Genomic DNA, 17,011 nt, shown 5'->3' with positions numbered 1-17,011 from the left:
TGCATTAATCATATTAGTAAGAAAGATAAGATAGTAAGAAGGAGACCAGGATATCAGGAATTATTTTTTATTGCGTAAATGTGTAAGTTACTGGTTCTATATCGTATGTTGTATATTTTATTGTATCTTATATTATAACTCAATTGTTAGCTTTAATTCGCCATTACAGAGGTGTGTCACTGTTTAAGTATGTTATCGAACAGCTCCCTCTGTTGTTAAATAGTATTTATAAAATAAAATAAAAGCATTTAAAGTTAAAACAAATATATATGTTTCACTCATACGTATACAACCCACTCATAGAAATCTATATCGATCGATATCTTACAACATGTTATATTTTATTCAAAAAATACATTTTACATCTTTTAATTTTTGAGTCAGCCAGCATATTATTTAGGGCCATCTATCGGATAATTTAAAAAACTAGTTATGTTGCCATAGCGCTGCTGTCGATACACTTAATTGTCTGAAGAAATGTGTTTATAACTAAAAGGAATTACTATATATTTATATTTAAAAGAAGATTTAATAAACTACATTCAATTATTTATTTAGAAACAATATATATACAATGACATCATCACAAGGGTTTTATTTTTTACAATTTTGCAAATATAAGAATGGCAACATTTCCCCACGCTGCCTTACCCTCATTGGTCAAAATGTGACGCTGTCAAGATGACATTGTTATAATTTGTTTTTGCTTTTTGTTTTGATCTCATATTTTCCCACGCAAGAATTCTGTCAATCTGTAACTGTACATAATTAAACCACTGTTTTAAAAGTTTCAATTACATTAAAAATACATTTTTGGTCTAAGAAATAAACAGAAGGTTAGGCACATGGTGTTTTTTAATTGCGAAACGAAAAATTTAGTGGCACCTGTAGTTGTTTTAAAATGGTAAGTACTAATACTTTTATACAATTGTATATAACTGCTTTTAAAAGTTTAGTCCATTAAGTATTTATTGCGATTATTGGACTAGGAGGTTAGGCACATGGTGTTTTTTAATTGCGAAACGAAAAATTTAGTGGCACCTGTAGTTGTTTTAAAATGGTAAGTACTAATACTTTTATACAATTGTATATAACTGCTTTTAAAAGTTTAGTCCATTAAGTATTTATTGCGATTATTGGACTCCCGTGTTCTTTGACTCAATTCCAACAAGACTTTTCTTTTGGTTTTAAATCTTCCAATAATATAAACGTAACTACAGCATGTAATCAAATTCACTCTTAAATATGTGCTCGAAAAAGTTTGAGTTCTTTCTGAGACTCTTTTTGAGTTTTCTTCTTTATTATGCTTTTAAAAAAGCTTAAATTTCTATTGTATTTCTTTCAGACCAATTTATAGTTAAATAATATAACAATGTATTTTAACAGGGCAGCATAAATAAAAACAACAAACCCACAACTTCTTGGTCCTTCACTGACAAGGAAAGAAAAACATCCGGTGATTTGTTCTACTTCAACTACACTCATCCAAAGACATGACAAAATTGTACCAACCTGAAGAATTCTGATTGAACTTGAAAAGGTGTCAGCCCTGGATAGGCTAAGTCTGTAAGGATTGCTGGAGAGTCTCATGTGTTCAGTCTGTGTACTAAAGAAATGCCACTATAGGCAAATAATCTCTTGACATGGCCAATATATGTGGTCATCGATACTTAGGTTGCAACTTAGATATATTTGATGTGATTGTTATATGATTACTAACATAATTTGTTTATTAGTAAATAATTAGAAATAAATAATATTTCTTTTTATTATTTTCCTCTTTAAAATAATCAAACAATTCAATGTACATCAAATACTCCACTTCCAACAGAGACTCTGTAGCGATAAAAGTTTGAGAACTGCTGGTCAAAAGGATATACAAAAGATTAACTCCAAAAATTAGAGATGTCTGGTAAAGATGTAAGAAAGAGTAGTACATATTTTGTCGACCGGAATTTCGGAAACGTATAAAATGTGACGAGAAAAGACTTATTTAAAGATGTACATAAATCCTATATCAATTTTACGTTTTTCCTTATCAAGTGGAAGTTTTTCATTCTGCCCAAAGTATTATTGTAAACCCGTTGACAGCGTTCATCAATCGTCAGCACATCGGTGATCCACTCGCGGTTCACGAGTTCATTAGCGGCGAGATGGTGCGACCGCACGGCGCGTCGGCCATTATGGGACATCGATAGCGCCAAAGTCGGATATAAAGAGACGCCTGTAGTGCCCAATAAGATATGTTTGAAAGATTTCCCCCGACATTAAAAAGGGGTGTCCTTAAAAATCTCCCCCAGGGCGCTGGAAATACTAAAGCCGGCCCTGATCGAGTACACTCCTCGCTGTCTCCAAGGCCTACCGTACCTACTGGTGTGGTTGAAAATAATTTTAAATGTCCGAAATTTAATAGCAAAAGTTAAATGTCAGGTCAGTCACAGCAGGCAATTAAGGCACGAATCAAATATTGATTTGTAAACAATCAAAAGACAAAAGCCCTTCACAAACAAAGGGCTAATGCCAATTAAACCGTGCCGAGGCAGTCCGCTTACACCGACTGGCTGCCTCTCCTAACAGCGTGTTAATCGAGTTACCGATGTTGCCCGGGATCTATTATTGGACTGGAATATCGAGACACTCGCAATTCCCATCCCTATTGGTCATGTTCACACGATTGTATATAAAATAAATCGACACATTTAATTCTATTGTATTTTTTTTGTCTTTTATTTACGATTAATTTTAATAAGATATTTTATTGTAATCTGAATTTCTCGCCTACATTCTTTGAATATAGCTAGGGTTCGCAGACGAGAAAATACTTCGTTGAGCATAAAATTTAATGAGGAATCTCGAGCTCAACAAAATATTTTCTTATAAACAAAATACTTGAAATAGCAAACAGAGCCACAGCCGCAACGAACGCTGTAAGACTGATCCTACTCCCTGGTGAGCGAGATCGACAATCGGATTCCTTATAGAAGCTTTGTTGCAGTACTTTAGTCGTGTTTATTTGTAGCTGCGATGTGAAAAAGAAAATTCTTATCTTAAATGATAGAATTCATATCAAAATGCCTTAAATGCGGAGCTGGAGAACTGTACAAAACTAAATATTGTTTTGAAATGATGTAACCAATAAGCATTAACATAGCAAACAACCAAAGTCCCAACATCCCATAGATATGCCCAAATAAGAGACTTACCAAACCCCCATCCACAAGGTTCTCCGCTTTAGCGCACTCTGCATAAAGCGTTCAAGCTGCTGAGTCGCAAAAACAAAAATCGGGATTGATACTTTCTAAAAAATAGGAGAGGACGATAGGGTCATTAAAGTGTGTCCCAGAACACCTAATTGCTGCCCACCCCTCTAGAGAGACGCCGATCGTTGGCCAGGACCTACGTGAGCTGCAAGCGGTCGACTGACAGGGGGCGGCGCAGGACTCACGACTTTAAACGTTCGTCATCTCTTGTATCGTAGACCAACATACACATTGGGTCGCAGCGCCAGCGCTGTAAAATGGAGTTGAAATAAACTTAATACGTAGCCTGTGTTCTTTCAGACTATATATCCTACACCTGTGCCAAATTTTATCGAGATCCCTTGAACCGTTTTGGAAATACCTTCTAACAAATATCCATCTATATATTCGCCTTTATAATATTACCATGAATTAGATAAAAGAACGTCCCATGTGACAGTTGCAAACGTCATACTTATGAGTAAACAAATAAAACTTGATATAAGCGATGATTAGTGAAAAAGTACATAAGGATAAGAGGGAGGGAATCTAAAAAGAGATTAGGATGAGAAAGAGAGAATGAGATTAGGAAAAAAGGATAGGCTTAGAAAGAAGGGGAAAGTATAAGGAAAAGAATAGAATTAGAACTTTGTGATATAAAAAAAAAATTCGCCATGCTTGTACTTTATGAAGCTCAATTCTAGCAAACGTAAATCTTATACACAGACATGAAATTTAACACATAGACATGTATTTATAATAAGCATTGATATAATTTAAATTTAATAATGCACAATCTGGTGTCGTTTGTGGTGCTTCACCTAGGCGGAAGTCGTTGCCATGAAGATGCGTATAGTAAAAGCCTACAGACCTGTGCGTTGCCGTCCTCCCTGCTGCGGCAGGTGGGGCGGCCGATCAATACCGCCCCGGGCGCTTCCCGCCCGCCCCCAACGGCCCATCACAGGCTACCGACGCACGAGCGACTTCCAACACTGTCTTATAATAAATTCTTTAAATAATCATATAAATATTTAAGCTATTAAGTTTGACTAAATAAAAATCAAAGAAAAAACTCGTTTAGTCCTTAGACAAGACTTTGTAATAATTAAGTCTAATTAATAGATAGTCTTTAGTGTGTAAGCAACCTTATGGTCGAAGCAGATTGGAGCTTGTGTTAAAGCGAGCGGAGAGGGCAAGTGCAGTAAGGCCTGCCCCTAGTTCACAACTCACTCAATCGCCTAATTGCCGATAAAAGTTCAAAAAAAATGTCAGAAAAGGTAAAAATGCAGTGAAATCCATACAAGGCGCTGACTGTCTATGCCAAAAATATTGGAAACGATTTCCAAATAAAAGTGCACTGCAAATTGGCATTACGTAATTTTTTTTTTTTAGTTCCGTACCTCAAAAGAAAAAACGGAAGCCTTATAAGCCCTTTTTTCTGTTACACTCTAGTATTATTCATTATGTCTTATTAATGCTATATTGTTGAATTATTTGTCATAAAATTTTATTCATTTTTTAAAAATAGAATTATAAAAAAAATTTGAATTAAAAAAAAACTTTTAGTGGTCTATGTGTTCTACATTTAAACTAAATTTCATCGTCACTTTTGCATGTATGTATAAGTAAGATTACTAAGTTTACATGTGTGTTGAGTTTGGCACATCCGTATTAGATAGTGGTTACAGTACTAAAACGATAGCGTATACTAGTTATATGTTTTCACAATATCAATATCTTTATTAATTGAGGTCAAATAATATTTTTCAAAATTAAATTTTTCACTCAAAAATTCTAGGAGACATTTGTGTGTACGGTTTCAATATTGCGTGGTTGCGTGCTGTCAACGAATGAGAGGCGTGTGTGCGGCGTACGTGAGCCATGCGAGCGACGTGCGTAAAGTAAAAGAAGTATGTCAGTATAGGTCGTACTGTTAGCGGGCAGCGGCTGAAACAGGCACATTACTCCGCCTTTACGCGCACAACAATTGCCTTTAATTAGCGCCCCTCCCCTTCCCACAGACATGAATTGTTTGTCCTCCGCAACAGAAGGCTCGCCAGTTAATTCAACTCTGAGACTCTTTTGCACACCGGCTTTCGCTTTTCGTTAGTAATCAAGGGTACGTTGGTAAAGTTTCTTTTTATTCCTTGAGAGATGTTATAACTTGTTGCGGATTGTAGGAAAGGTGCTGGAAATCTTTTACTTTTAAATCTTAATGTTGTAAAGATAAGCCTAACCGCCCTCAGGCGGAATCGTGCCATGAAAGATGTTCCAAAATATAAAGGAACTTTAGTATTTTACTTAAATTTTGTATGAAATTATACATTGTAGTATGAAACAGAGCTAAATGCGCCTGTCATCTGTTTTCATCTGAAAAAAAACCCGAACGTGTCATTCAAAATATAATGTGCCCGTGTTACAGTTAATTGCAGATGATTGCAGGATTGTGGCATGTGCCATCTGGTCCGGTAGGTACGTGTTGGGCAGTGGCGACACGCTCATGACACGTGCGCTCCCCGTGAACGCGCATAACTTAACCGCACAAACAACTTCGCTGATAACATTCGCTAAACTGAAAAAATTACTTTCAAGCTTATATTACTTTTAAATACCATGATTCTATAGGCGTATCTGTCTATCCCGCTGTGTAACGGTCGTGATAATTTTTGTTACAGTTACGAATTAAATTTGTTATTTAAAATAAATTCCGTATATAAACTGTAATATTGAAATTAGAAAGCATTGCTGTCGCACACGGGAGATATGGACCTACACGTATTTCCTCCTTTCATAGCATTGGGTTGACATTCTCGTTCCGAGAAATATTTTCCACAGAAACACCTTTTACGGAATTAAAGAAGCTCTCAACACCCCCATGTCTAGTTCACACTAAACGAAACTAAAAGGAAAACGTTCGGAAAAAGACGTTAACATCGTATGGCAAATAATATTCGACGCGTCCGCTCCAGCGACGACATGAAAGGTCTTTAGAAAACGCGCTACTAAGGAAATCTTTTGAAATGTACTTACTCGTACATACATGCATTACTAAAATGATAACATTCATCATTTAAATTTACAATTTAATTAAATACTATTAAAGATAAACTGCAGCTTTCCGCATAATATGTCCAATTTACGCAAACCTTTTATAATATCCAATAAGGTTTTTTCTCTAATTCCATGCAATCAGAGTCGCGGAAAACAGCCCGTGAGTCCATAAAGTACGTCAGTTGCAACACGCGGTCTATGCTCCCAACTCCCGTGGGTGGGGATTTAAATTTCAATAACAAAACTCGTTTGCAGGCATCGAGTTATAATGAACGTGGGATTGACTCAACACCTCGTTACAACTTTACGCCGACAGATGGAACATTGCCGGCTTACATTGTGTTGGCAGTTCCCAACTTGTTCCAGTGCATTTTGTATTAAAACTCACTCTAAACATAAACAAATGTTAGTTAGTTAATGTACCTTAGTTACACACAAAATTAAATATATATTTTGGACTTAAATAATAATAACATAGGAACGAACATGGTAACCGATTACCAAAATCTATAGTCCAGTATCTTTGTGACAATGAATGTAAGAACGCTTGGAAAAGGCAAAAAAATTATATAAATAAACGAAAAATAAACAAAGGGATATATCTGCGTATCTCCAAGATTAAAGAAAAGGCACTGTTGAAGTATTCGTTGCTGTAATTATGTAAATTCCTTAAGAGAAATACTTTCCGGGGATTGTTAAAATCAAAACTTAAAATACCCTAATTTCGGACTTAAGGCTTACTCCATTGCAGCATTTTCCGTACCGTAATATTATTTACCTATAGATAAAATATGTTACAGTTAGAGAAATTCACTTTCCACTCAGGTTAGAATCGTAGAGCAAAACTGTCGTCATATGAGGTACAATTTAGTACAGTTCTATGTTTACTAACTCGACTGTACAAAATTACATACATGAGACATTCCACCCTCCGACAGCTATTACAACTCGTTTTGCGGAAATCGCGGCGCATGAATATACTCGTTTGTCTACCCAACATAAAAATCTTTTTAAGGATATATCGTATGTCTAGTAACGCTCAGTACAGGCGTAAAATGATTAAAATCGACGCAGAAGTGAAAAGCTTTATGTTTGCTTCATTTAATTAAAAATGTCCATGACGAGACTTCATCAGACAAAGTATGCAAACGTATTTGTGACTTCATTAAGGTAATTACCGCCGCGAACCAAACGCAAACAAACCACCATACCGATCTCATGAAATCTCTCTCAGGAAATTTCATCATGATATTTAAGTCCGGTAGTAGTTCAACCGCAAACTATTTGCGCTGGTTTTTTTATGACTTTTATATATTCATATAGTATTTTTTAATAGCACAACTATATTCTTTATGCTTTGTAAAATATTATATTTACTTTATAAATAGTAGCAATAGTTCAAAGCAAGTATCACAAGGGACTCTTTTAAAGACGTAAACTGGATCATTTTTGTTGCTCTACACATTTCATCACTAATACAGTTTTTAATTCTATTATTTTTCACATCTATAACACTTTTATACTAGAACAAATCTACCCTTAGGGTCGCCCTAAGTAATATATTATTATACAACATTATGTTTTTTCAGTGTAAAAGTTACAATTACTAATAATCAAATCGGTTACTGTTAACAAAAACAAAAACCGAAATATAAAAATCAAATTTATTTCGTCGTAAAATTCAGTTTATTTAATCAAATCGAATCACTTTCCGTATCAGCGGTCTGCAAATCTACCTTTAATCAATCCGTCCGGAGGCGAGTCTGTGCCTGAAATGTTGACTACCCACCTCCCACGCAAATATAAATGCAGATTGTTACACTCCATTTAATAGGTGATATGGGACTGATGGTGACCGAGTTTCTTCATAAAAATTATCTTTTATTTAATTTCTCATTTTAAATACCATAGTTTAGTTTAATAGAATAAGGTAAAGCGCTCTGTAGTTTTGAACTTTCGAACAAAAATCTCTCATCGATTTCTATAGATAATTAGATACTTAAACAATTAAAAAGGTTGGCATCTATTTAGGAGGTGACAAAGACTATGTGTAACTAGCTGTCGCCCGCGACTCGCGAAAATAGATGTTGGCCAAAATTTAGTGAGAATCGTTCAAGCCGTTTCGGAGAAGTATGGGAACGAAAATTGTGACACGAGAATTTTATATGTAAGATTATCAAATGTTTGATACCAGCCATCTTTTCCCTTTTTCCACTGAAACACGCATATACGATTTTCGTAGTCATCTTTTAAAAAAAACAACATACTTCAAGATGTTCTTGTACAAGTAAAGATGTAATGGAAACTCACAATTTGTAAAACAATTTCGGTCACTCGTGCGCTGTACTCGGACACAAATGGACAAACAGATCTTCACACTCACTTTTGTTCCGTCTTACTTTCTAATGACTAAAATTTGCATGCAGCATTTGTTATCTTCAATACAACATATTTGTATTCAAGTCATTTTTGTCGCGAACAACCGAAACTCTCCCAAGAATATTTGTTGAATTGTGTTGTAATTACTGGAAATAAAACTAAAGATGTGAGGTCACCTTTTTATCAAAGGCCGGAGCCCCACCAGCAGGGCCTCCTGCGAATTGTGATGAGGAAAACAACTACTAAATTCAGTAAAGAAAAGCTATTTAAGAAGACAGCCCTGAAAAATTTTATTTAAAATGAATCAAGTTAAATAAGATTCAAGAACTGTCAAAAGATTAAAAATAATTGTTAGGAGAATGTTATATTAAAAGTGTTAAAGCATTTGTATCATGAAAATGTTGATTCCGTAATTCCTTTTACGAGTTCATTAATTTTATCTGGAAAAATAATACTCTTAAAACCCTTTTCATAGGACGAGTTAATCTCGTAAATGTCAGAGCGAGTGCTGGCTGCGAGGTGCGGGGAGCTCGATATTTGTCAGGCGAATTTTAACACCTGCACTGCACTCTGTTCAACTTTAAACCCGACGCTTTGCCAATTTAAATTGTCCATCCTTTATTGCTGTCACCGGAAAATCGTGTACGCGGACCATTCGTAATTTGCCCAGCCAAGTTAATACTCGGCAAATTGCATCGAATGAATTCATTATATTAACGTGTTATATTTTGATTATATTTCGTCAAGGTGACACTTCATTAACTGTCATTTTCAGTTTAGTGTATTAAATAATCGTGGACTATTAGGCAAGCATAGTAGTGAAACCAAAGCCATTTGAAAATATAATGTGGAAATCATCAACCAAACTTTTCAAATGTACTACTGGTCCTATATGGTTGTCATATTTTCAAATAGTAAAATAAATTAAAAGGCACATAAAGGAATGATTATCTGTTTATATATATTGATTTTTTGTTGACATATTTTATACTATCCAAATTATGTATTATTTTAGGATATTTATCGGCAATTTCAACTATTCAATAACTCCAACAAGATAACGATAATAGGAAATATGGCACTACTATTGGGTTTAAACTGTCTCAAGGATAGTGCTGTCAATGTCCGCTCTTTATGTTTGAATCTCTTTCAGCGCTCAAATGAAATGGCACTGTTTATTATTGCCGAATAATAACAAGTTAATTTGTAAACAATATGGGATTTGCTCTGTCTGTCTTGCTTAACTTATAAATGGACGGCGAGCACGATTTGCCGGTGACATTGTGAATAAAAACGATGCAATGACTCAATTCGATAAAAGCTTTTAGATTGTGACTTTGTGCCGCCGCGCCGCGCCGTGCTTTATTGGAAGGTAAAAGCGACTTTGCTTTTGATGTGAAAGGATAAATGCAAAGTCCCGGACTATCATCAATCGGGCCAGTGGGGGTAGGAGGGAGGCGGGGGAGGTGCTAACTAACCGACGGACAACTCTGTCGCGTTCGCTTCACTCTAATATTACAATTTACGGACCTCACTTCCTAGAACATTGGTGTCCGGACCTTTGATTGGATACGATTTTCTCTTCAATTTTGCGACTTTAGCATAGCGTTTTTCATATTGCAATAAAAACTATTTACTCTGTAAAATTATTTTATACTTTTTCTCATCTCGCGCTTTCTTCATTAATTGCCGAATACAACGACTAGCATTCTGAATTATTTACGTGGGTTTCCGAGACCAAAATCGCCGTTTCAAACATATTGCCTTCTCTGTTTTGTCAAAAACATATGACGATATGTTTTATACAGAGATTTTTGTCTCAGAAACCAACGCTTAGGTCGGTTTTCATAGTAGTCTAATTACTCTACAGTGTAGATATTTAAACTGTTTTATTTGTGTTGTGTTGTGTAGAGTTGAACTAAGAAGACATTTTACAGTTATTTGAAAAAAATAGGTAAATAAAATAATTAATAAGATAGAAAATTAACCGTCTACTCAACAAAGTTACATTCGATAGACGATAGATCAGATTTTACATTGATTCTACAAATTTCGTATATTTTAAAAGCGCATTCGATTTTATTTGTCATAAACATGTGATGGAGTGGAATAAAAGGCTTCGCAGGATGGCCGGGACAAAGCATAGCGTGAATAGTACCCCTCCCACTCCCCACTCCTACCTCCCCGGCAAACCTCAGGTACTCTCCAGCTTTAAAATAGTCAGTCTGAACTGACGACAGAAATAAACATATGAATGTTTAATATTCAAAATTATTGTATTTTCATTCTTTTTTGAGGGTACAAAAATTGATTAATGGTTACTCTATGGTGACTTAAAACAATAAATAAGTTTGCTATTAATTGCACAAGCGTCTGATCCATTTAGAAGGCCAAATTTTAGATAATAGATTAAAAATTAAATCTAAAATACATTGTATAAGCGAGAAAAATTCGATTCGAGGAATTCAGTTAAGCTAAAATAAAAAAAAATTGGATTTTTATCAAGAGATAATTATATAGTTTATAATAAAAATGACTGAATTCAAATGATTTATATAAATTGCTTACGGATCGTGTTGCATATCCCATCTGGTGCGTGGGGGGGTTGCGGCAGTGGGAGGCCGCCCACTAATCTGGAGTTATACGACTTCCGATTGTGAAATAAACCTACTGATATCAATTATGTGAAACTACCCACATAATTGAAGTTTTGTGTAATATGGCATCTAATACTGACTAGCTGTCCCCCGCGACTCCGTCCGTCGTACTGTGTTCTACATCTCTGCCAAATTTAATTGAAATCCGTTGATCCGTTCTGGATATACCTTCTAACAAACATCCATCTATTCATCTAACCAAGCAGACTACGACAGGTAAAAATTGGAACTCAATATAACCAGTGTTATTGAAAACCAACGTGAAAGTATTAGCAATTGACATGGGTTCGCCTTAAGAATATAACCTACTTTATTCCTTTCCTTTTTTCTATCATAACTTTTTTTTAAATTATGAAGATAATATAATTTTATATGCATTTATTACTTCTATAATAACATTCGAAATTTTCCGTACCTACAATAGTTTATTATCTATGTCCACATATAACTTGAATGTTATATTTAGTGAGAACGTCTCATGTGATTTCCAATAGCATTGCACAGATGCGAAATCCGCCAGAGCCCGGTTATAGTTCAGATCAGTCTACACAAAGCGACGCATCTGTTTCGTCCAAAGTGCTGCTTGAGGGTAGTTCGAAGTTTCACAACTGTATCTGTAGGTATTTCTCGTGTTTGAAAACTTTATCTATTCGAAAACGATTATCCTAGCAGTACATATAAAATATTTTATTTATTCCAAAGCGTTAACTTTATATACACATTGATCATTTATATTTTTAGGGTTCCGTACGTCGAATGGTAAAAACGGAACCCTTATCACTTTGTTGTCCGTCCGTCTGTCTGACAAGAGCCTTTTTTTCAGGAACGCGTGAAAGTATCAAGCTGGAATTTATTTTAAATCAAGTCGTTCAACTGACTAATTTTTCAAACCTCTATTAAATGTGGTATAGTCACAATTGATTTCAGACTAACAATAACTATTAATTCCCAACAAATAATTTTTAATATAAAAGACTCCGCACTCAGGCTTTTACAGCTAATAGAACGCATATCAAAGGGAAGTAGCTTTTGTGGTCAACATAAAGTACGGATCGGCTTTCAATAAACCGAACTGACGTCAATTTACTAGCCACCAATTAATGCCAATCTTTACATTACCATTAAGAAACTCAACAATACTCCTTTCAAGCAAATGATAGACAGAAATATTAAAAAAAAACGGATAAAAGAGTAATAGGTGATTAGCCGAGATTACAGTCTTTGCAATAACAATATAAATTAAAGAGTCAATTTTATGTCCAATCTAGTCTTTATTTATTTTTCCTTACTCAACGAATTTTCAATGAACATTTTATTTTGCTTTAAATTTCAGAAAAAAATAATGAAACTGATGTATCGTTTAAAGTGTGATATATCCATATTAAACATTGGATCGATTATTAAATACGGTAGCTTATCTACGCGTTAAAACAGTATATAACTCTTTGTATTTTACAATAATATCAGTTCTTCTAACAAGTTTCTGATCTAAAATTGATTTCCTCGTACCAAAATATAGACAAATAATCAAAACTAGAAGACAAGTAATCTAGACGGTACTAAATATTTCAATAAGTTGGACAGGCAGTCTGTTTGTCCGTTTAACTAACAATTATTTGAAGAGGCGGTCGACAGCTGCGCGCTGAATTGACTAACCATCGTCTCCGAGTTAAGGCAGTAACAAAGTGGCATCGTCTTACGCTGATTGTTTGTACTCTCAGTCACTTCCAGTGAACGATTTATTAATAGCTACTAATATAACACTGGAAAATATAATAAGGATATTAACGAGCATAAACGATGCTACTGGACTGGATTGCAATGGAATTTTATACATCAGTACTCTCCTTTTACCATCAACAATGTATATTTGATTATAGTATGAACACACATTAGTTTACTCATAAATAACATTTTAACTGTATTACCCCAAAAATATAGTTAGTCACTGTTCATCACGTGTTTAAACCCTTTGAACGCTGGTGATGAATATTATGGACGTTAATGTTGTTATATGTTCAAAAAACAATTTCGCAAACCTACGCATTACAATATTAACAAAAGCCATAAAGTCACTATATAAAAAGGTTTTAGCTTAAACACATTAAGCTAAAACGTATTTAAAACATTATCTATTTATTTTATAGTAAGGCCTTATAATTTAAACACAACAGTATTTAACTATTACCGCGTCTAGTTTGAAGTTTAAAAACAAAAGAGAAGCAGACTGCAATTATTGTTAGGTTATGTTAGGTTATTAATTACACACAAGTAAACAGTGATATTAACTTCAACGTAATTAATTAATAAGATTGTAATGTCTTTATGTAGTACTAGCTGTCGCCTGCGACTCCGTCCGCTCGAAATTAAAAAAACTATTGGTCGCAGCGTAATGTTATATTTACTAAAGCCTTCCTCTATAAATGGACTTTCCAAACAAACTCTTCCGCCTTATAATATTATTATAGATAAATAAAGAAATTTATAATTCATATACGAAAGAATATGAACAACGTTACCTATTGTGTTACCGTCTGTATTTCCACTGCAGTGAAACTCAAATACTGTTGTCTCTGTTTTTTTAAGAGAATATGTGTGATGACAATAAGTGTTCCTGCAGTCGGAACCCACAATAATAACGGTTAATGTATTACAGCGAGACATGTACACTTAGGTACATGTTTCGGTTCCACTACCGTTAGTGGATAAATGCATTAGGATCGCAATAATTTATTCTAACACCAACTTCTATCAAAGTCAAACCTGCATATAAATAGATTAATTAGTTTCATGCACCTCTAAAGGCATACTGCGAATTCTCTTCATCTCAATGAACGCAAAATTGATAGCTTAAGTATCTACTAGCTGTCGTCCGCGACTCCGTCCGCGCAGAAAGAAAACTTCATTAGTAACCGATGTAGTTCCAGGTTATTTTCTACATCTATGCCAAATTTTAGCAAGATTCATGTAGCAATAAACATCTATCCATTAATTCATTTAAGCATTCGCATTTATAATATTAGTAAGAAGTAAGATAAAACTACTGAACGCTGCAGATACAGTTGGAATTAGCGATATTGATAAAGATACAGTATCCACAGACTTCGTTTGAAAATATAGTTTAAGGATTTAATATCCAATAAATCCTTTTGCAGCAATCGCATTGTGCGAGGACCCAAAACCTCCTCACAATAAATGCCTCGCTCTTAAAACGTCCAGCTGAAACTCTCTAGAATCTATACAATTGACGACCAAAGATAGTAATGTAGCCAATATCACAGAGGATCAAAGATTGACAACCTTAAATAGGTGCCTTATTAATCATGTAATCGTCTCATCGAAGATACAATCTCACATTATAAATGTAAAAGTCTCGATGGATGGTATCACGTAATTCCAGGACGGCTGAATGGATCTTAATGCGAAGATAGATTACGGTCTGGAATAGCGCATTAAAAATTCAACTTGTTTTTTTCAATTCCACGTAGACGAAGTCCCAGACAGGTAGAAAGCTATTACGCAAATAAATCAAATTGCAACCATTTTTTTCTTTAAAGAAAACTTGCAAATTAGATAAGGAAATACGATTGTATTTCTTTTTTTTTCGACTTTAATAACTGCAGTTAAGTAAAAGTATATAAAATTAGCTTTCACCCGCGACTCTGACCGCGTGGATTAAAGAAAACTCAATATGTAGCCTATGTGTTCGTTCAGACTATGGTCTACACCTATGCTAAATTTCAAGAAGATCCATACAGCCGTTCTAGAGATACCTTCAAACAAACATCCATCCATCCATCCATCTAAACATTCGTATTAATATTATAACATTTTGAAATAAATTGATAGTTTAAAATAAATTATAGATTGCCGTCAACAAAACATTTCTGTTCGAACTCATCTAAGCTCTTTTAAATATAAATTTACCCTCTCAACTGTCTTCTTCCGCTGTGGTATTTTTTCAATCAACGAATTAAATCGGTTGAAAATCGATTTGAACTGAACGCAACCCTTTCTGATAATGAAGTTTGTTTGATAAAGTGTGAAAGGGTCTACTACAGAGTATGTATGTATTTTGCTCAATTAATACCAAAGTATTTTAACAATCAACATTAGGAATCAAACCGTACGCTGATTTTAACTAGTCGCAGTTTTACGGTTGTCTACTTTGACACATGTAACACTAGTAATTTGACCGCGCAGTATAAAAAAAAAGCTTCATAAGTAGCATATGCGCTCTTCCAAACTATATTCTGTATGTATGTCAAATTTCAACGAGGTCCGTTCAGCCGTTCCGGAATTATCTTCAAACAAACATCCATTCATCCATCCATCAATCTCATCTTCATCTTCAGCTCACTATACGTCCCCGAGAGGCTCGGAGCCTACCCTAAGTTACGGGTGACTAGGCCATAGTCAACCACGCTGGCCAAGTGCGGGTTGGTTGACTTCACACATATATTTATGTACATCTAAACATTCGCATTTATAATGTTAGTAAGAAGATTATTAAGTGTTTATAACGTACGCACTATAACTTAGTGTTATATTTGAATTTCTTTAATTAATACATCCAACTGTTTTCTATCTTACTAATATTATAAATGCAAATGTTTAGATGGATGGATGGATGTTTGTTTGATGGTATCTCCAGAACGGCTGCATGGATCTCGCTGAATTCTAGGACAGATATACAAGATAATCTGAAAGAACACATAGACTACTGTTTTTTTTTATTCCGCGCGGGAGTCGCGAGCGACCGTTAGTGTTGTAATAAATTAATTACATTAATCCAATACTAATTAGAGGCTTCTACTTAATTAAATTTTATTGAACACCAAAAAAAAGTGAAAAAGGTAACCTTGACTATATTTAACTTATTTATCCATCTTACTAATGCATCATAGCTTTGATTAGGTCAGATTTTGGGATTAAATTTTTATAATAAATTAAAATATGACTAAGATGTAAGTTTCTTTTGGCATGCAGTTATTTATAGGACAGCAATTCGTTTAGTTGCCGCTGAAAGTATTGTTAGCGGGTGTTTACATGAGTAACGCACGAACACGTGCTTAAAAATTTATACTTACTATAATAAGATTCGACTCATTCTAGTTCCCTCATCTTGCTTAGCACATTTTGAGCTCTCGATTGTCTAGTGGTTGCTGGACTGACATTTTTTAATTAAAATTGCGGACTGCATATGTCCATAGTCGATCAGACATACCAGAATGTCTTTGTCCAATCACATGTCTCTTCTTTTGTTCCTCCTTTAACTACAGAGCTAGACGTATCATCGTAGGTCTATCTTTATCGTCTGCACGTCCTATAGGATGGAATGCATTCAAGTATCGATAGGTAGCTGTGTAGTTAAACCATAATTGGTAGATGGTATTAATATGAATGTCCGCCAAATATCCTGAGTGCGCCCGCGAGCGCAGGCCGCACGTCCGGCCAGGGCTGTCACGCCGCGGCCGCGCTACTCTAGGCGGAAGTGAAGTGTATGCAATGCAAACCAAACGACGATTCACAATTACACACACACTCGATTTTCCATTAGCGGATCTTGGTGACGTAATGTTGCCTTATTAGTATAGTACGGCGGTGGTGTGCGGGGGTGGCGGCGCGGTGCGGTGGGGCGCGTAACGATGTTGAGGGGGCGGCGCGGGTGAGCGCGGGCGAACA

At 35.1% G+C, this 17,011-nt stretch overlaps 1 long non-coding RNA gene across 1 annotated transcript; it reads left to right on the top strand.

The window, feature by feature from the left end:
* The first annotated feature begins 674 nt into the window (after positions 1-674).
* Positions 675-2,689, top strand: LOC106126182 (uncharacterized). Its single transcript, XR_001228318.1, has 3 exons — positions 675-836; positions 993-1,060; positions 1,387-2,689. It is a non-coding gene; the product is annotated as an uncharacterized LOC106126182 (long non-coding RNA).
* Positions 2,690-17,011: the final 14,322 nt, after the last annotated feature.

The sequence above is a fragment of the Papilio xuthus genome, unplaced genomic scaffold, assembly GCF_000836235.2.
Source record: "Papilio xuthus unplaced genomic scaffold, Pxut_1.1 DF825017.1, whole genome shotgun sequence".
In the NCBI taxonomy this organism is placed as follows: domain Eukaryota; kingdom Metazoa; phylum Arthropoda; class Insecta; order Lepidoptera; family Papilionidae; genus Papilio; species Papilio xuthus.
Note: the sequence above shows the minus strand (reverse complement) of the source record. Positions and strands in the feature narration are given on the sequence as shown.